This window comes from Oncorhynchus masou, chromosome 19 (assembly GCF_036934945.1).
Source record: "Oncorhynchus masou masou isolate Uvic2021 chromosome 19, UVic_Omas_1.1, whole genome shotgun sequence".
NCBI lineage: Eukaryota > Metazoa > Chordata > Actinopteri > Salmoniformes > Salmonidae > Oncorhynchus > Oncorhynchus masou.
The window spans coordinates 26,502,344-26,524,620 of NC_088230.1; the positions used below are offsets into that span (position 1 = coordinate 26,502,344).

Sequence of the window (22,277 nt, forward strand, 5' to 3'; positions counted from 1 at the left end):
GAAGTACAATCATGCCTGACCTCCTTATTGATATATGCCATTTCAGAGATGGGTATAGATGGATGGATTCTATATAGTGAAGCTACATCTCTCTCATTTTACAAATTCTTTTCTCTCCCATAACTTGATGAAGCGTAGATTGACAAACCGTCTCTTTGCAATTTCTCAAATGTACTGGTTATCGTGTGAGGAAGGTTATAGCGTTGATGTGTGTTTTATCATGTGTGATGTCTTCGAGCTAGCTGGTGTCTTGATGTAGTGGTCCGTGTGAAAGCACATTCTCCTCATGACATGCAGCCTGTCAAACATCCAGTTCTCTGGAGGAGCTACTGCATTGGAATAAGCTAAAAAAGTACTTGTTTTGTTTAACTGCTTTAATTTGCTTCAAGGCAAACAATTTAGTATCCTAAAAAGACCAACTAATGTTAGAAGATTAACCCTAGGTGTGGGATTTTTTTCATTAGCTTATGCTAAAGCGAGGAGAAGTCAAGGAAGGGTAGTACGTTTTACTGAACAAAAATGTAAACGCAACATGAAACAATTTCAACAAGTTACAGTTCATATAAGGAAATTAGTCAATTGAAATACATTCATTATGCCCTAATCTATGGATTTCACATGACTGTGCAGGGGCGCAGCCATGGGTTGGCCTGGAAGGGCATAGGCCCACCCACTGGAAAGCTAGGCCCAGCCAATCAGAAATAATATTTTCCCCAAAAAAGGCTTTATTACAGACAGAAATACTCCTCAGTCTATCAGTTGTCCGGGTGGCTGGTCTCAGTCGATCCCGCAGGTGAAGAAGCCGGATGTGGAGGTCCTGGACTGGTGTGGTTACACGTGGTCTGTGGTTGTGAGGCCAACGACGTTGGAGGTGGCTTATGGTAGCAAAATGAACATTCAATTATCGGGCAACAGCTCAAATGGACAGTTCTAATGGACAGAATGCCAATTTCAAGCTCTTTTTAAACTTGAGACATCTGTGGGATTGTGTTGTGCGACAGAACTGCACATTTTAGAGTGGCCTTTTATTGTCCCCAGCGCAAGGTGCACCTGTGTAATGATCATGCTGTTTAATCAGCTTCTTGATATGCCACACCTGTCAGGTGGATGGATTATCTTTGCAAAGGAGAAAATCTTTTATTTCAGCTCATGAAATATGGGACCAACTCTTTACATGTTGCGTTTATATTTTTATTCAATATATTTTATCTGCATAGAGGGATACCACCTTTGACTGTGGGAGCCACTTAGGAGTAATCCATCAGAATGATAAACTGGACATTAGTGGCCCGGGTGGTGAACCCCTCCAAACAAACAAATGTCACACAGTATTACATCTGCCCAGCAGAACAGAGCCGCTCAGACACATCTCTCTCCTGACCCCGAACATCGATACGACACCCAATGAACACAGACATGCCATGGTGGCAAGGAGGAAAAGTCTATCACAGACAAGACATGGCTTTTGATCTTTAGGGCCAGTGCTTTGTCAATTCTGCAGGAGGGTGGAATGTGAAAGACTGAGTTAGGATTTATGACATGAAGAAATATTTAAAACATTTTAAAGAATGTGATGTTTCTTTTCTCACCTTAACTTCTGTCAGTACCACAGTATATTCTCCTAGTTTTAAAGTGAACTGGGTGGCACCCCATTCACTAAATGGTTCACTTCCTTTGACCAGAGCCCTATGGACCCTGCATTTGGGACACAGACATGGTGGAGTTTAACAGGGTATTAATGCTAGTGCTTGAATCTGACTGCTCAGATGTCCGTGCAGTAATATAAACAGGGTACACAACCACCACAGTGGTTCTTCATCACTGCACTTTGGTTGTTATCTTGCCCAACACATTGCGTCCTTGGAAAATGTTTCTTTGTGTGGGGGGCTAAGAAGGAAAAAAACAGAAATTGAGCATTAGTAATAACAGAAGAGTGTCATTGCCACAGATGGCTGAATAGCAAATGGGCCAACGCTCCAGATGGTGATCTTTGTACGGTGCTAAAACCTGCACCAACTCCCCTTCGCTCCACGCACTGTGTTCATTTCAAACAAGGCTTCATTTCTAAAGGAAGAAGAAGAAAAATAAGACAAAATATCACGGAGGGACTTCTTATCTGGTCTCGGTGTGGGAGGGCTGTGGTAGATTGGAGTGATTATCCTGAAATATTGTTACTTCAATATGATCGGAGTAAATATCAGATTAATTTGGTTTTATAAATGACTGCCTCCTTCAACCCTCACTTCCTATTAATACATTCTTCTCATTTTGGGTAAATTGTCCCTGAGATAATTGATGTCATCAATTTAGATGGATCGTTTTCATTTTACCTTTCTGCTCTGTGGTTTATAAATCATACGCTGTGCTGTGTAAACTTCAGTATCTTTGGAGGGTGGGTGGGTGCACATCTCTGCGGGGTGTTTGTTGCATGATTTATGCTGCAATGTAGTTTCCCTAGGCCCTGCTTGTTTGTGTGCACGTGTGAGCGTTGACCGAGACGGCTCCTCTCAGGGGATGGGATTTAGTGGAGTGGTCCCTCCTTTTGTCTTTAATCCTCAGCAACACTCTGACAAAGCCTGCCTTGGAGCAATCAAAAAACTCTTTTTGAGTATTACTGTGATGGGAGTGGAGTGATTTCCAAGCCATAGATAATCATTTGACAGATCTTCAAGAAAATACATCATCTACTTCACAATTCAGCCTTGCCATTTCTGCACTTGTGTCAGTTGATAGAGAGCAGTATTCTGATGTTATACTATAATCTATATTTCTGTTCATCACATTATAATCCTGAAAGGGGTTTACTGTGTAGGTGTCTCAAATGGCACTGGGCACCATGTGTTCTCTATGGGCACCATGTGTTCTCTATGGGCACCATGTGTTCTCTATGGGCACCATGTGTTCTCTATGGGCACCATGTGTTCTCTATGGTTACCATGTGTTCTCTATGGGCACCAGGAACTAGAGCTCTGCACGGGCATTCATTCTAAACCCAAGCCCTATCCATGTCCGCAATGTTCAGGCTCTACCCTACCCAGGCACGATTGCTTATGCCAAATTTAGGGCCCTGCCCAAAATGGAAAATCCTCTCTGTCACTCGCTCCTTCGCGCGCAGCTCGCTCTGCATGCGCTCTGCTCATGGCGCTCTGAGTCTGTGAGTATCCATGGCAACGGCGTCGCTTGGGCTGCTCTGCTTATTGAAGAGACATGAGAGAGCAGTTACCTGTTAGATACTTTTTATCAAACTGAACTCTGAAAAAAACTCAAGGAACATTTATTTTCTGTGAAATAGTCTCTCCTGTCTTATATTTGTCTTATATTTGACAGAGTTGAAGCACTTCTGACATGATATGACTACTGTGCAGCAGAGCACACGCAAATGACTTGGCTTCAAAGTGTTAGCGATCAATTTAGTTATCCCCTGCCCGTACCCTAGTTATTGATGTAAAAACAGGTCCTACCCGGCCCTAACCCAATGTATAATGTCAGGGCCCGTCAGGCTTGGGTCGAGTAGCAGAACTCTACCAGGAACACCTCATTCCTGAGTGAAACATCATCAACGGCCTCTGATGATGTCCCTAACTGTTCCGTCATCCTGGCAGTTATATGTGGAGAGTGATCTTTACTGGCAGTATGGAGAGTGATCTTTACCTCTCAGCAGGCTAACAGCAGTATAGTAGGCCTCACTGGTGCTACTCCTCAGTATGTCCAGATGGCATAGAGAACCGTCCAGAAACAGGATGGAGTATACCCACTCTGTGGTACCTTTCCACTGGGCAACTCCCGCACGTTGTCTGCCTTACTATGGTAGACACTGAATTCATTGGCAGTGACAGTTGGCAATTCATATGCAATCACATAGAAATTAAATTGCTAGCAGTATTTGCCTGAATTCAAGTTGAAGGTTCTGTTTTGCACTTTAATAATGTAGAAACTCAGACATTGTTTTGTATCTGTCCTTGCTTTTTGACATGCAAAACAACAGTAATGAAAATAAGTACTTTTCAATCAGAGAATCAACTCGAAGGTTATCGGAGTCTAGTTTTAAGGGGTAAGTTAGTTGCCATGGTTGCATTGAGGACAGCATAATTCCTTCCCTCAGGCCTATAATTGATTGATTTAACCCTTTACCCATCCAGTGTGTGTGAAATGAATGTGCTATAGATTATCTTCTCATTATCTGTGTCCAGTGTTTCTTCTGTTCCTGTTGTTATCATTTCTGTCTTTGTACAGGACACAGCTCAAGTTTGTCCAATATTACATCAGTTGTCCTAAAACATGTTTGTCATGACAATAAGTGACACAAGAAGTTGGCGTGATGGCACAACCCGACTGGCACTCAGTGTATTGATAAGGGAGCTTGGTCTCATTTCTTATCTTTGTTTGTAGATGTGTCGATGGTTCTCCGGTGCAGTACTGTAGGAAGGCTATATTACAGATCTCTGCAGAGCATTTTAGGGTCATTTTTGTCACATATGTATTATGCAAGTGGTTGTGACTTGATGTGCAGTCAAGAACGTCACAGGCGAGCTGTCGCCACTTTGTTTGTATTGATGCAGTGTAGTCAAATGTTTTTGTCCAGCTGCAACTGCATAGTGTTAAAGTGCTAATGTTTGGGGACAAAAAACATTATTAAAATGTTTCACAGTTGTTGGTGTGCAGTTTGGTCAACTATGTACCCTCCAATTGAATTGCAGAGCCTTGTATAATATGTATCGGCTTTTACTTTGCTCCAACTGACGACTGAACCGAGTTTTCAGACAGAATAATTCACCTTGCTGAGAGTTGTTTTGTGCTTGTACCTTAAACCTTTTTATCCACCGTACCACATAACTGCCTTTATTGAAGAATGTTCCCTCTACTCCCACCTTTTCATAAGAAAATATGTTTGCGACGTGGATGTCCTGAAGAGCGCAGGGCCCTGTCTGGCAGCCTCTGCTGAATGGCCATCGTGAAGGTTGGTGAAGGCCTCCACCTACATGCAGCGCTACATCAGGGATACAGGAAAAGGAGACACTGTGCTCTGCTCTACTCTCTTTGGACTGAATGACACAAAGTGAGGCTTTCACTCAAGTGAACAGAAAATTGAAAAAAAGTTCACCTCACTGACCTACGCTATCAATAAGCTTATTTAATTACCGATGGGGGCATCGGCAGAGGAGTGTGTGGGCTGGATCACATTGATCGATTGCCACTTTAGCTCCAAGAAACTTCAGGCTCTTAGTTTTACTCTAACTTGAAGAATGAGAAATGCTAGGAAGCTGACACATTTCTTGTAACAATTTAAAGAATTTACATTTGAACCTCCTACATATTGATTGGCTGCTTAACCTTGCTCTGCAAGCCTGTGTTGCTATCCAGAGATCCTCCATCCAGTCAGCAGAGCTCAGTGGTCGATGCCTATCTTCCTGTGACTGGTCTCCAGCCACACATTCCCTTGAGAGGGCCCAGCATGCAGGTGGATGAAACAGGCAGCGTACAGGTGGAGGAAACCGTAACATTGTTCCTCCCAGGCAGCAAATCGAAGTGGCCGTGACCCTGAATGAATCAACAGCCCGTGGGAGAGAAGGTCTCAGACGAAGATGTCAGAGCACAGACCTTGATCTTATCTGACTATGAGAGAGCAGGCTGTCATACTAAGACAACAGGCTTCAAGTGTGCTGCTGTGTATAAGCAGGTATTGTGTGAAGGGACTCCGGGACTCTGCTGGAATGAGTTGGAGATGAGTCTATAGATAGATAGGGTTTGCTCTACTCAGTCTGTGGGTAGTATATTTATTTCAGATCCAGAGCAATGTAAGGTTTTGATCTGAGAGTTTGTCCTTTTTCCAGTTTCTTTGTTCAATGGTGAAATGGGTTTTGTAATTTTTGTTTCTGTCTGTAATCATATATTCCTCTACTTCTCCTTTCAATTGTGGTGGCAGGGTAGCCTAGTGGTTTGAGCGTTGGACTAGTAACCGAAAGGTTGCAAGTTCAAATCCCCGAGCTGACAAGGTACAAATCTGTTGTTCTGTCACTGAACAGGCAGTTAACCCACTGTTCCTAGGCCGTCATTGAAAATAAGAATTTGTTCTTAACTGACTTGCCTAGTAAAATACAATTATTGCCAAATTCCTTGCTCCATCCTTTCCCAAGTCAGAGGAATTGTTTTCTTGGAATTTGAGGAATTGTACTATACATTCTTCCAGGAAATCTATTGTCTTCCATGTGGTTGAAATGGCTTCCGACAGGTTGCGTCACTCCTACGTGACTCTTGTCCCTCAGTCAGTACAGGCATTTTGTGTTATTTGTAAACTCAGGTTCCCTTCATCTAATATGAGGTTTTGGTTGAAGATCTGATACATTCAGTATCAGAAATATGTGAAAATAGAGAAGATCAGAAAGGGGGCTAATACTTTTTGACGGCACTGTACATACAATACCTGGGATTTAAGATAACTCGTATGCAACTAGTTGTAGACTAAAGGGTGTGAATGTGGTATTTACAATGTAAAGCCATAGAGTAAAGTGGAGGCGGGATTGGAACAGATGAGTCAATGGTGTAAATATCAGGTTGCCCAGTAACAGAACTATGCTCCCAGGGACTGTGTGGGCAGTGGTGGCTGGTGGGAGGAGATACAGGCTTTTATGGCTGAAGACAATAAATGGAAAGGTATCAAACACTTGGTTTCCATGTGTTTGATACCGTATCATTCATTCCTTTCATTCCATTCAAGCCATTACATTGAGCTCTTCCTCTGAAATCTCCTCTGGTGTGGGAACAGGCAGGATTCCTCAAGAGTAGGGCCCTACAAGCGATCCTCAGAGATGAGCTAAAGACCACTCAGACACACTGGCATCATAGTGCCACCATCTCTATCACCAACCACCCCATTGTCATACCTCAGATAGCACAACAATTGGACATGCTAATGTTTTCTTTCTCTTCTATATGTAGATTTTATATAGATTTTTTTTCTAAATGCTGCATTGTTGTGAAGGGCTTGGAAGTTAAGAATTTCACTGTATTGCATGTGACAAATGTTTAAAAAAAATCACTGTTATGAACATAATGTATTTTGTCTGTACTCCAGGTTGCTAAGTTACAGACAATATAACCTGACTACCATTGTTCCACTAAACACAGTGGAACAAAGTCAATGTTCACGGTTTGGAGCCATTCCCTGAACAATATGTTATTTTCTGCTCTTCAAATCGATTACGAATGGAGCTTTACCTTCAGACATATTGGCTGCCTCTTGACAAATGTGCTGCTTTTCTGAAGAGAGCAGTGTAAAATACCTGAACTTTCAGTCAATTTCTCTCAAGAGTGTGAATGTAGATACACTGTATGTGTTATTCGTTATGTTTATGGATTGAGAAATCAATGAGATGAGATCCATTGTACTTTATTAATCCCCAAGGTGACATTAGGTTGAAATAAGCTTGTTAAAGTGTATGGAGCGTGCCCCAGCAACTCACTGTCGCAGAGTTTTACATTTGAAGGGTCGTCTAACCAAGGTAACAGACACTTTATGAGCCTGTCGTTTTAGGACTGGGTCATGTTCTAAAAAACTGTCTGAGTGCATGCCAGCGTGCTTTGTGTCTGGAATGAAGGATCTGACACACTGGCATGCCATGTAACTTCCTCTTATGTGCAGGTGTGGGTGTACTATTTATCTTTCACTTTCTACTGTTGTTTATTTCCTGCTGTGTTCCTATGTGGATTATATGTGTGAGGTGTAAAAAAAAAAAAAAAAAACGATGAAATAATACACATGGAATCATGTAGTAACCAAAAAAGTGTTAAACAAATAAAAATCTAATTTAGATTTTAGATTCTTCAAAGTAGCCACCCTTTGCCTTGATGACAGCTTTGCACACTCTTGGCACTCTCTCAACCAGCTTCACTTGGAATGCTTTTCCAACAGTCTTGAAGGAGTTCCCACAGGCCTGATTCACGCAGTCTCCTCTGAACAGTTGATGTTGAGATATGTGTCTGTAACTTAAACTCTGAAGCATTTATTAAGGCTGCAATTTGAGGTGCAGTTAACTCTATTGAACTTAACTTTTGCAGCAGAGGTAACTCTGGGTCTTCCTTTCCTGTGGTGATCCTCATGAGAGCCAGTTTCATCATAGCTCTTGATGGTTTTTGCGACTGGACTTGAAGAAACTTTCAAAGTTCTTGACATTTTCCAGATTGACTGACCTTCATGTCTTAAAGTACAGATGGACATTTCTTTTTGCTTATTTAAGCTGTTCTTGCCATAATATGGACTTGGTCTTTTACCAAATAGGGCTATATTCTGTATACCACCCCTACCTTGTCACAGCACAACTGAGTGGATCAAACACATTAAGAAGGAAAGAAATTTCACAAATTCCGCTTTTAACAAGGCACACCTAATAATTGAAATGCATACCAGGTGACTACCTCATGAAGCTGGTTAAACGAATGCCAAGAGTGTTCAAAGCTGTCATCAAGGCAAAGGGGGGTTACTTTGAAGAATCTCAAATATAAAATATATTTGGATTTGTTTAACACTTTTTTGGTTACTACATGATTCCATGTGTGTTATTTCGTAATACTGATGTCTTCACTATTATTCTACAATGTAGAAAATAGTACATTTTTTTTATGAGTAAGTGTGTCTAAACTTTTGACTGTGACTATATATATATATATATATATATATATATATATATATATATGTATGTTTAGCTCATATTATGTCATTTTTAATGTATGCATTACGGTGTCTGTAATAGAATAAATGTAGCAATAACAAATGTAGACATTAATTTCTAATCTTCCAAAATGTTTTTTTTTTTAATGGTGGGTGAGTGACAAGATGGCTTCAACACAGCATCCACTACAGTCATCTAGTGTATATATAAATCATTGGTTCTGTAACTTTTAGAGATTTGTGCATCAATATTATATAGTCAGCATTTCTTCCAAATGAGCTATACCTTGAATCACTGATATTATGCTTTGCCATAGGGCCTTATTGAATTCAACTGCAATATATGTCCAAGACACACATTTGTCTTTTATTGCCACTTTTCAGATATTAAAGGAATACATGAGTCAGGATATTACCTAAACTGCAGACTTTAATTCTAGCCTCAGGAAGGTTTTATGTTCAATAACGGTATGGTTGTCCTCGTTATTACCTGAAAAACAAAATTGGATCTATTTATTCATTTTGCACTCCACAGATGAATCGGTTGTTTTCCCTCTGATGGGCACTTTTCCTCTAGCTCTCTTTTACTTTCTTCATCTGGACCTGTGTATTAGATTAGAAAACACCATATTTATTATCAACAAATTCACATCTCATCTTACAAACATGCTAAAGAAATGGTAGTACCATTCTCAATTCCTCTGTACTTACTACCTACAGTTGAAGTCGGAAGTTTACATACACTTAGGTTGGAGTCATTAAAACTTGTTTTTCAACTACTCCACAAATTTCTTGTTAACCAACTATAGTTTTGGCAAGTCAGGACATCTACTTTGTCCATGACAAAAGTAATTTATCCAACAATTGTTTACAGACAGATTATTTCACTTATAATTCACTGTATCACAATTCCAGTGGGTCAGAAGTTTACATACACTAAGTTGACTGTGCCTTTAAACAGCTTAGAAAAATCCAGAAATTATGTCATGGCTTTTGAAGCTTCTGATAGGCTAATTGACATCATTTGAGTCAATTGGAGGTGTACCTGTGGATGTATTTCAAGGCCAACCTTCAAACTCAGTGCCTCTTTGCTTGACATCATGGGAAAATCAAAAGAAATTAGCCAAAAATTGTAGACCTTCACGAGTCTGGTTCATCCTTGGGAGTAATTTCCAGTCGTCTGAAGGTGCCACGTTCATCTGTACAAACAATGGTACGCAAGTATAAACACCATGAGACCACGCAGCCGTCATACCGCTCAGGAAGGAGACGCGTTCTGTCTCCTAGAGATGAACGTACTTTGGTGCGAAAAGTGCAAATCATTCCCAGAACAACAGCAAAGGACCTTGTGAAGATGCTGGAGGAAACGGATACAAAAATATCTATATCCATAAACGAGTCCTATATTGACATAACCTGAAAGGCCGCTCAGCAAGGAAGAAGCCACTGCTCCAAAATCGACATAAAAAAGACAGACTAGGGTTTGCAACTGCACATGGGGACAAAGATCGTACTTTTTGAGAAATGTCCTCTGGTTTGATGAAACAGAAATAGAACTGTTTGGCCATAATGACCATCGTTATGTTTAGAGGAAAAAGGGGGACGCTTGCAAGCCGAAGAACACCATCCCAACTTTGAAGCTCGGGGGTGGCAGCATCATATTGTGGGGGTGCTTTGGTGCAGGAGGGAGTGGTGCACTTCACAAAATAGATGGCATTGTGAGGGAGGAAAATTATATATTGAAGCAACATCTCAATACATCAGTCAGGAAGTTAAAGCTTGGTCGCAAATGGGTCTACGCGAAACATTTGACCCAAGTTAAACAATTTAAAGGCAATGCTAACAAATACTAATTGAACATATGTAAACTTCTGACCCACTGGGAATGTGTTGAAAGAAATAAAACCTGAAATAAATAATTCTCTCTACTATTATTCTGACATTTCACATTCTTAAAATAAAGTGGTGATCCTAACTGACCTAACACAGGGAATTTTTGCAAGGATTAAATGTCAGGAATTGTGAAAAAAGGAGTTTAGATGTATTTGGCTAAGGTGTATGTAAATTTCCGACTTCAACTATATCTACCCAGGTACTGCTTTGCTATTCTGTGCTTTACTGTGCTGTAAGCACAGCTAATACATCAAACATGCTAAATAAATAATGTTGGGAGTATATTTGAGAAAAAATACATGCTTGCACAGGGGTCTAAGACACTGCATCTCAGTGCAAGAGGTGTCACTGCAGTACCTGGTTTGAATCCACGCTGCATCACATCCGGCCATGATTGGGAGTGCCATTGGGCGGCGCACAATGGGCCCAGTGTTGTCTGGGTTTGGCTGGGGTTGGTCATCCTTGTAAATAATCATTTGTACTTAACTGATTTGACTAGTTAAATATTTATTTATATTTTTTGAATATAACCTTCCCAGGCACGTTTATGCTGTGTGTTGCTGTAGGTGAGGTTTTTCTAAGTTGGTACTCTGAGTAAGACTCGCTGCTGTGATAGTAAACAGATCAGTATCTCGGTGCTGACAGTACATGTAGCCCCTGCCCTCTGAGAGGCAGCTGAACCCTGTGACCAACCGCCCCAGCATTCTCACAATCAGCCAACCATACACTGTTGCGTACAACTGACTAAGAGGATCTGAGCACAGCCACTCTGTGTTTTTGTTAATGCAAACAGAATTCTGACCACCTTACATATTTATTTATTTTTGACAGTACAATAGGACATTAGAGAGGGAGATGAACACAGAGGGGCTCAAACCCTGTCGCCAGGGGGGCATATACACTACCGTTCAAAAGTTTGGGGTCACTTAGAAATGTCCTTGTTTTTTAAACAAAGCATTTTAAAATAACATCAAATTGATCAGAAACACAGTGTAGACATTGTTAATGTTGTAAATTACTATTGTAGCTGGAAACGGCTGATTGTTTATGGAATATCTACATACTGTAGACGTACAGAGGCCCATTATCAGCAACCATCACTCCTGTGTTTCAATGGCACGTTGTGTTAGCTAATCCAAGTTAGCTAATCCCAGTCGCAGCCGGCCGCGACTGGGAGGTCCGTGGGGCGACGCGCAATTGGCCTAGCATTGTCCGGGTTAGAGAGGGTTTGGCCGGTAGGGTTATCATTTTCTCATCGTGCACCAGTGACTCCTGTGGCTGGCCGGGCGCAGTGCGTGCCAACCAAGGTTGCCAGGTGCACGGTGTTTCCTCCGACACATTAGTGCAGCTGGCTTCCGGGTTGGATGCGCGCTGTGTTAAGAAGAAGTGCTGCTTGGTTGGGTTGTGTTTCGGAGGACGCATGACCTTCGTCTCTCCTGAGCTTGTACGGGAGTTGTAGCGATGAGACAAGATAGTAACTACTAATAATTGGATACCACGAAATTGGGGAGAAAAAGAGGGTTAAAAAAACTGTTGCTGTTAGCACAGCTGAAAACTGTTGTCCTGATTTAAAGAAGCAATAAAACGGGCCCTATTTAGACTAGTTGAGGATTTGGAGTATCAGCATTTTTTGGGGTTCGATTACAGGCTCAAAATGGCCAGAAACAAAGAACTTTCTTCTGAAACTCGAGTGATGGTTGCTGATAAGGGGCCTCTGTACACCTATGTAGATATTCCATAAAACATCTGCCGTTTCCAGCTACAATAGGCATTTACAACATTAACAATGTCTACACCACTGTATTTCTGATCAATTTGATGTTATTTTAATGGACAAAAAAATGTGCTTTTCTTTCAAAAACATGTACATTTTTATGTGACCCCAAACTTTTGAACGGTAGTGTGTGTAAGGAGCTTAGACTGCTACACCAGACTCTGGCATGCCAGTGTTGCCAGGCCTCCGTCTCGGTCTCTACTTTTGAGAGCACAAGTGATCATTGTTCCATCCTGTTTGAGAATGTTCTGATGTAGTTCTGACAGAGCTGTTAGCTGGCAGTGTACTGCTCCTCCTCAGGGCCCAATGGTAGTGGTCCAGGTCATAAAGTCTGTCTTTGTCTTTGTTAGAGGAGACGGAGAAGTGCTTGTCTTTATCTGCCCACGCACTCCATCCCTCGGCGTCTCTCTGCTCTCTGTGCTCCAGAAAGGAAGCAGCTTACAGTCTCACCACTTTCATCACCCCGACTGAAAAACAGGTTGAGAAGCTGAGAGAAAAGGATGGATAGTTTGAGGATAGAGAGGAAGAAGACAGAGTGTGAGAGAACAAGATAGTGAGGGAAAGAGACAGCAAATGATTAAGGGAGTTTTCCCAGGTGGGACATGGAAGAAGCACATAGGTTTTTACCGTAACAACTTGAATTATGGAGAGACATTGGCTACCTCAAATTAGTCCATTAAAACAGTTTCTACATATGCCATTGTAAATTCAACCAATCGTTGGTCATTAAATGAATAAGACCTGTGAGAATATGAAGACCGGCAGCCAGGGCGTAAAGATGGACTGGACCTGCTTCACGAGGACCAGACGTATTTGATTCGACACCACAATACAGTGGATTAACTGCTGTGTGCTCACAGCTGGACATCAGAAGTCACAATTCAAAAACGTACATAGACGATGTAGGGAGAGAATGCAAAGCATTTTCTACGTCATGGGGAAACAATGTCTCTCAAACTTCTTTGTGGATTTTTTCCCTGGATTAAAGCTTTGAGGAATTTGTGTTTGTGTAAACATCCATTCCATCTGAAGTGAAATTCCAATTATCGGACACAAACAAGCTGATAAAAGTAGAATCTCAATGTTCCACTTTTACCAGCTGCTGAGCAGGACCCCAGTGAGAAAAGGCTGGGCTTGGTGGCCTGGCAGCTTAGAGCCGGCGGGCATGGGTTAGAGGCTTTACAGACCCAGTCCGGCCTCTCAGCCAGCTGCATTGAGAAGAGAGAGAGTCTGAGTCTTCAATAGCACCCTATTACCTATGTAGTTCACTACTTTTGACCAGACCCCTATGGGTCCTGGTCAAAGGAAGTGCACTGTATAGAGAATAGAGTGCCATTTGGGATGTAGTCAGAGGTTCATCTGGTTCCAACACCCTCAGCACTCAGAAGGAGATGTGCAGGGCAAAACATGTTAATTTGGACTGTTTTCACTAAGAGAATTGACTGTTCTGCATGTGTAACAAGTTATCGGGAATGGCCATGTGGCCCACAGCCCTTGCTAACAGCTCAGCCCCAGTCCATTTGGAGCTTGTTGGACAAATGCCATTTGAATATAGAAGAGCTGCCCAGTTGACTGTTGCACTCTGTGATTTGGGGTTCATACAAAGTCCCGTTCCCAATGTGTTTCATTAGATTTAAGTAATGTCGGCCATAAATGTAATCAGCACATTATTATCACCTTTACTCAATGGATTTTAGGTCGTTTTTGCCTGGGACTGATTCAAATCAATGAATCAATCATCAAATGCAGCGTGAAATGCTTAATAACACAGAGTAACACATTCAGATTGCAGTGGAACATCAACGTAGATTCAGAAATTGAAATGACAAACAATAGGCCACAGGCAGTCCATCATTTCACGACATCAGTCTTGCAGTCTGCCTCAATGACTTTGATCAAACAAAACATTGACAGCATCCAGGTTATTTTCGGATCACCATGTCAATACAATTTAACTTTTTGTCAGGGTTTAACTTTTTTGTCAGTGACCAGAGGTCTTGGTAAATACACATCCCATACAGTTAACGAGGGCAAAGTAGGCTATTTTAGGAATGTTTGATGTCGGACAGATGATGGGTAAAGTGTGTGAATGTGGGCGGGTGTGAAGTGAAAGGTTATGTTGTGAACACTCAGGGTTGCTCTGCAGTTGTTTCCCTCAGTTCATGGATGGCCGGAGGGCTCCATGGTGGTGTTGACGGCTGCTTCCTGCTTCCCCTCTCCTCACCGTCATTACAGAGGAAGAGGGAGTGGAGAGGCAGCCCCCCCCTAATTAGTGCTTTGCTCACCAAAACAACTTCATACCCAAAAGGCGTCCTGCAACAGGGTGACCCAACATGGTGGGTGAGATGAAATCTATCCACTCAGGGTTCGATACTGCAACCAAAACATTTGCCACCAGTATGACACAATTTTTATTGTTTTTTTTTACCTGGTCACGTTAGTTTTTGGTTCACAATTTGCTTTTTTGTTGGTTTATCATGATTTATTCAAACAGTAATGTGCAACTGACAAAAAATAAACCAAATTTCTGAAGAGGCAACAATGACACAGAAATGCCTGTGTGTGATTCCCAGCAGGAAATCCTCAGCCGGGAGTCACAAGTCCTCAGTGAACATAATATTGTAATTATCCTATTTTTAATCTAGGCTATGTAATTAATTTTAAAAAACATGGATTTAAGAAGCTTTTTCGTTCATTATGTAAATTATTTATCACGTGATCTCCACACTTATAGCCTATAGATCATCTGTCGGTCAGAGAGAGCGCGCAGCTCTTAAACAACTGGTTGTTGTGTGGAGCAGCTCGACAGTGGGTGGGGTAGGTACAGTTGAAGTCGGAAGTTTACATACACTTAGGTTGGAGTCATTAAAACTAGTTTTTCAACTACTTCACAAATTTCTTGTTAACAAACTATAGTTTTGGCAAGTCGGTTAGGACATCTACATTGTGCATGACACAAGTAATTTTTCCAACAATTGTTTACAGACAGATTATTTAACTTATAATTCACTGGACCTGTGGATGTATTTCAAAGCCGACCTTCAAACTCAGTGCTTCCTTGCTTGACATCATGGGAAAAGCAAAAGAAATCAGCCAAGACCTCAGAAAATAAATTGTAGACCTCCACAAGTCTGGTTCATCCTTGGGAGCAATTTACAAACACCTGAAGGTACCACGTTCACCTGTACAAACAATAGTACGCAAGTATAAACACCATGGGACCACGCAGCCGTCATACTGCTCAGGAAGGAGATGCGTTCTGTCTCCTAGAGATGAACGTACTTTGGTGTGAAAAGTGCAAATCAATCCCAGAACAACAGCAAAGGACCTTGTGAAAATGCTGGAGGAAACTGGTACAAAAGTTTCTATATCCACGGTAAAACGAGTCCTATATCGACATAACCTGAAAGGCCGCTCAGCAAGGAAGAAGCCACTGCTCCAAAACCACCATAAAAAAAGACAGACTACGGTTTGCAAATGCACATGGGGACAAAGATCGTACTTTTTGGTCCTCTGGTCTGATGAAACAAAAATAGAACTGTTTGGCCATAATGACCATAGTTATGTTTGGAGGAAAAAGGGGGATGCTTGCAAGCCGAAGAACACCATTCCAACCGTGAAGCACAGGGTGGCATTATCATGTTGTGGGGGTGCTTTGCTGCAGGATGGACTGGTGCACTTCACAAAATAGATGGCATCATGAGGAATGGAAAATGTATGTGGATATATTGAAGCAACATCTCAAGACATCAGTTAAAGCTTGGTCGCAAATGGGTCTTCCAAATGGACAATGACCCCAAGCATACTTCCAAAGTTGTGGCAAAATGGCTTAAGGACAACAAAGTCAAGGTATTGGAGTGGCCATCACAAAGCCCTGACCTCAATCCCACAGAATATTTGTGGTCAGAACTGAAAAAGCGTGTACGAGCAAGGAGGCTGTAACGCTCCGGCGTCGTGGGTGTGGAGTCAGACGCAGGAAACAGAGAGTGCAATACTGTGCTCTTTAATGCACAAACGCAACACTGGGTGCTCAAAACCAAAAGCCCCAAACACGGGGGACGAAAACAGTACAGCAGAATACACGACCAGGACCAAACACGTTCCTCTACTCCATAACCGAAGGTCACAATAATTTATCCCGCACAAAGAAACAGGCGGATCGGCTGTCTAATAAAGCCCAACTAATGACTCACTAACAGGTGCTAACAATAAACATACAAGGAGGGGGATGAAAGACAATCAGTGGCAGCTAATAGGCCAGCGACGACCACCGCCGAGCGCTACCCAACCGGAAAGGGGAGCCACCCTCGGTCGGACTTGTGACAAGAGGCCTACAAACCTGACTCAGTTACAGCAGCTCTGTCAGGAGGAATGGGCCAAAATTCACCCAACTTATTGTGGGAAGCTTGTGGAAGGCTACCCGAAACGTTTGACCCAAGTTAAACAATTTAAAGGTAATGCTACCAAATGCTAATTGAGTGTATGTAAACTTCTGACCCACTGGGAATGTGATGAAAGAAATAAAAGCTGAAATAAATCATTCTCTCTACTATTATTCTGACATTTCACATTCATAAAATAAAGTGGTTATCCTAAATGACCTCAAGCAGGGATTTTTTTACTAGGATTAAATGTCAGGAATTGTGAAAAACTGAGTTTAAATGTATTTAGCAAAGGTGTATGTAAACTTCCGACTTCAACTGTATAGGAAAGATGTTCCAAGTTATGATCTCTAGCAGTCAGTAAATTATAAGGCAAGAATTGGTATGCAAACCATGTATTTAGAAAGTTCAGTGTCTTGGTTGAGTATTTGCGATGCGCAATTCAATCTGTGTCTTAAATTACTATTAGAATAGTATAATACACCTGGTGCAATTTAGAATTTTCTTTTCTCTACTGTCAAGAGGGGAGCCCCCCAACCAAATCTCGCTTAGCTTCCCTTAAGGCTAGGGCCGACCCTATGTCGAGCCCTGTGTGTGCTAATGATAGCCTAACCTTCTTTGGGTAGATGGAAAGGCAATTAGAAGGTAACTACAAAACCTACCTGGAAGAATCAGAATTATTTGCATCAATCACAAGTGTCTGGCCAAACACAACTGTCTGGCATCTACAAACCTCAAAACTGGTCCCCTGATGTGTTTTAAGCATAGTTGTTTTTCTATTAAAAAAGTGTGATTTTGAGAGCGAAAACCTTTCAACAAAAATGGGGGAAATCGGTCTTTCTTCTCGCTTTCTTTTTGTTTGCAGTGGTATCGTTTTGGTATTAAGTATTGTTTTTTCAAATGTTGCCCTCTAGAGGATTTCGCAGAGAAGAACAAATGGCACTCTGAAATCTGAAGTCTGTTTAATTTGCTGTTACAGTAAATATTTCCAAATCAACGTAAGAACACAAGGGCATGCTAATGTAAAAGATGGCTAGTCATTATTAGCCTGATTTTGTATGGAATACAGGCACGTTATGGGACACCGGTCAGGTCATTATCAATATAATTTTTTATTAAATAAATTGGTGCGACCAAGCCATGTGTTTGTGCCATCTGAAAAAGTTGGTAGCACAAGTGACACTAATTTTTAAAGTTAGTGTCGAACCCTGCCACTGCGGTTTGAACATCAGATCAGCCCAGAGAACCCCCTCCTTTCCGCCTGTGCTTCTCACTAGTTAAGTGATGCTGTAGGGAGAGCCAGGAACAGGAAGCCACTGGCGGTATCATCAGTGACAGTGTTTAGGTCTAGGGGGGAGGGTTTGGGTGCGTAACAAAAGCAGACAATGCGTCCTGAAATAACCATGAGTAGCCAGGCAGGGGGTGTGTCAGTGTGTCATTAAGGCCAGCTGTGGGGCGTGAACCCTGGGATGAGACGGAAAAGCACATGGTCACCGGATGGGGGGGGGCTTGTTTGGGGCCTCACATACACACCGAGCTTCACACACACACACACAGCAAAAACCCTGATTCTACGCCACATTACGGTGCATTAACTGCTGAGTGCTCACAGCTGGCAATCAGAAGTCACAATTAATATAACTGACCTAGAGACAGACGGATGATGTAGGGAAGGAATGTAAAGTCGTTATAACATTGCAAGCAGGTGGTCAGTTTGATGCCTGTGGGGTTTTGAATGCTATAATTGTCCTCCAGACGTGGCATCGTCGCCGTGGTGTGTTTGCACTGGGTAACCTACATGTTGAACCTCCAGATGCACTGAGAAAGACTACGTCCCAATCATCTCCCGTTCATCCCAAAGTGTATACAAGTGTATTTCTTCACTCCCCTTCACTCATTTGTAAGGAAATGAGTGATATAAGAAGAAATGCTCACTTTAGGAGAAAGGAGGTGTTAATGTGACACACCCAGAGAGGGGATGGAAGGTGTGATTCCTATTAAAGAGCACTATTTCATTCTGTTACTAAATCAAATACAATTGTATTAGTCACATGCGCCGAATACAACAGGTGTAGTTTCACCTTACAGTGAAATGCTTACTTACGAGCCCCTAATCAACAGTGCAGTTGGGGGGGGGGCAATGCAAATTGTCTGGGTGGCCATTTTACTAGATGTTCAGGAGTTTTATGGACCTAGACTTGGTGCTCCGGTACTGCTTGCCGAGCAGTGATGCAACCAGTCAGGATGTTCTCAATGGTGCAGCTGTAGAACCTTCTGACGTGCCCTTTGCAAAGACGGTGAGACAAGGAGCTGGATGTGTTGCTAAATTCTACCTCACCTACACACACAAAGGAAATGCTGTAAGCCCAAGCCCTTAGAATGTTTGCCTAACAACACCAAGTGAGCCTTTGTTTTTAACAGGGATTTACAACGAAGACTCCATGGTAAAGATTTAGGAATTATATAATAAGCCTTAGAAATGTCATGCATACAGTCTGCATCCAACACACCAGTACCCAACTCATGCAAATATCATCGATGAACCCAAAGTTGGATACTCAACCTTTCTTGAGACATGAAAAGTTTCTAGATTGTTTAAAGTTAAAGATTTTCACAGATATTCCCTCCAATGCACTCTACTGTGTAGCCAATCATGGATTTTTCTCCCCCACACAAGCTCTCTGTATGAAATTCGTTAAAAGCCTGTTCAAGTTAATGCCCACTTATGTCTCATTTAACTTTATTCGTAGAGAGTTTCTGGGTCTGGTAGAGTACTAGGCTCCCTATACAGAGCAGAGCCATGTGAGGTCTGTGGAAGAGGAGCTAACTCATTAATCATACATAGGCCGCTGCACCATCCATGACAGATCTGTTGAAGTCAGACATTACCGTTTCTGGTGAAAGCAGCCGGTAGCAGGGAAACGAGAGGACCCTTTGATGTCAGGCAGTGTGGGAGTGTGCAAATGTGTTCGTCACCATCCCAGATAGCGATCCATCTTTTTTATTCACTGATGCATTTACGGGGGGGGGGGGGGGGTCTCGTATCTCGGTTTCACTGTTGAATGCTTATATCTGAGTTAATGGGATACATTTTCTGTTTGAGATTGTTTGGGTAATTTCTGACTCAACTCCTCAGTCATTTCAGGAAGAATAATTTGCCAAACGCACTTTAATTTGATATGCTTTAATTGTTTGGTAATTGCAATAGTTATTTTTTGTCAAGTGCAGAATCTGCCTCTTAGGAGATGCCGGTTTGTTCTTTTAAGGCCCTGGATATTTTCCAGTAGATAATTGACTTTCTTTAATGGAGACAGAACTCAATATACCCTTCACAGTCTTATCTCCCAAACCAAACAAATTGGTATCTTTTGTGTTCTGTCTGTGTTGACTTGTTGTTAGTGTGGTTTTGTTTGGAGGCTTTTGTCTTCAGCTTATCAGTCACACCTTTCCTCAGAATTCTCAACTTAGCTTTCTGCTTTAGTCTACCAATTAGTGTGTACTCACGCCTCTTCCTCTCATTCCAAGTACATTATTATCCGTCTTTGAGCGAACTGGGTAACGATTGGTATGACCCTCCAGTAGCCAGACATTGACGTCAAGTAATGGCACAGTGCAAAACGGTTAACGCTGTTCCCATTTAAAACCGTTTCAGCCTCTACACGGCTATTAACAGTTCCTGGGGTTATCAGTAATTCTGTGTAATTACAAAGCATCTAGTAGAATAAGACTACTCAATAGCGCATGAGGTGGATGTGTAGAGGCGTTAATGAGTCATGATGTTGACATCCCTACAGATGGGATGGGTTTGGTTGGGAGGCTGAAATTAATGGCACAGTCCTTCCTGCGCCTAACCATCACATCATCATAGCAACACAAAGGTCGCTAGGGGCCATCAGTCTCATATCATGTCAATAGCTAAGAGCATACTTTTATTTGTGTCGATATCAAAGGACTGTGTTAACCTTGAATTTTGATTGTTGTCTATCGACACCTACACAGTCTCAGAGATCCTGCGTCAGCGTCCCTTGCATCATATAACAGTCCTCCGTCTATACAGAACACTGCTTTGTTATTAAAAGGGACCCAAGTGCCACCACAGAGTCCCAGACCTCCGGGCCAGCTTTGATTAAGTCCAGAATGAAAGAAAGATCCGCCCAGACGGAGGGGAATGAGAAATATCCTGGCCGTGTAATAGAATGCCTTCCTCTGTCAACATCTGACTTGTAAAGGCTCAGTAATACAACAAGTCTTCACAACGTCGCAGCGACCAGGGAGCTTTGTCATAAAATCCCCTCCAGCTCATAAAGCAGTAGGCTCTACTTGTCCTCTCTGCTTGTAATCAGTATGCCCTCATACAGACAGACACTAGATGCATCCTATATGGCACCCTATTTCCTATGTAGTGCACTACTGGTAGAAACTACTAAGTCTAGACTACTGACACCTGTCTGGTAGAATCAAACACAGTGAGCTGTAGGGTACTTTGGATGAGCATACGATTTTTATTTATTTTAAGATCAGTCTAACTTCATATTTCTCGAATAATTTTTGTGTTCTGAAAACTAATCACAAGCTCACCGGAGGCAACCGCTTGGCATAATGTTATGATGAAGCACAATATTATTTTTCCCAAATAGCCAAGTTTCTGGTCCCAAACGCCATGATTGGAATAGAGGGGTATGGAGGAAAGATTGGCGTAGTTATTACTATGATTTGAGGTTGAATACACAGGCATTACACATAATATTAGCTGGGGGGGGGGGGGTTCCTTCGCCAGAGTCACCTACTAGTGGGCTGCAGGTGTGAGACCATAATGAAGTGGATTTGGATGGATTAAACACCAAGCGGTGGGAGGGGAGGCATGGCAGCCAGCATGTCTCACACACACACACACACACACCCTATGGACAGGATCCCAGAAAACACCACAGCACACAGGACAGACTCATCCCTGCCTGCCAAAAAGTTGCCTCCTGCATTGTTATTTGGCAGCTCTCTTGGCTTTGTGTTAAACTGAGCATCGCCCATTTTGTCTCTTCTCCAGAGTTTTGTCTCTCAGCTGTTATTCAGAAGGTCTGAAATAATAGTTTTGTTTGGAAATGGAACTGAATGAAAAGAGATTTACAGCTAATTGTGTACTTGTTCTCATTCATTTTAATAGCACAGTGTTGCCACTTAAAATCAAACTTTATTTTTCACTAATGCCCGAATAGACCTTACCGAGTGTAGACCTTACTGTGGAATGCTTACTTACAAGCCCTTAATAGCACTGTTGATTAGGAGCGCGTAAAACGCCAGCCATATCCTCTCTTGCAGTTGGTACAGACACTGGTGATGAGGGTAGTGTGACAACATGTACCCGTAAGTCTAATGTGTATAATTGTGGGTTCATCCCACTTTTCTCATGGTCATGCAAACTGTGGTGTGGTGTGATGTGTTCTGAGCATGACGCCTCCCTCTCTTCACACACAGTCATCCACACTCTTTCATCCACACTCCCTCCCCACTTGAGTACCCAGATGCCCTTCTCTCCAGGAGCAGACAGGTTTTTACGGAGCGCTCG

The 22,277-nt window shown here is 42.1% G+C and overlaps 1 pseudogene; it reads left to right on the top strand.

The window, feature by feature from the left end:
- The window catches only part of LOC135505639 (mRNA-capping enzyme-like), an 87,267-nt pseudogene that overhangs the window by 61,568 nt on the left and 3,422 nt on the right, over positions 1–22,277 (top strand).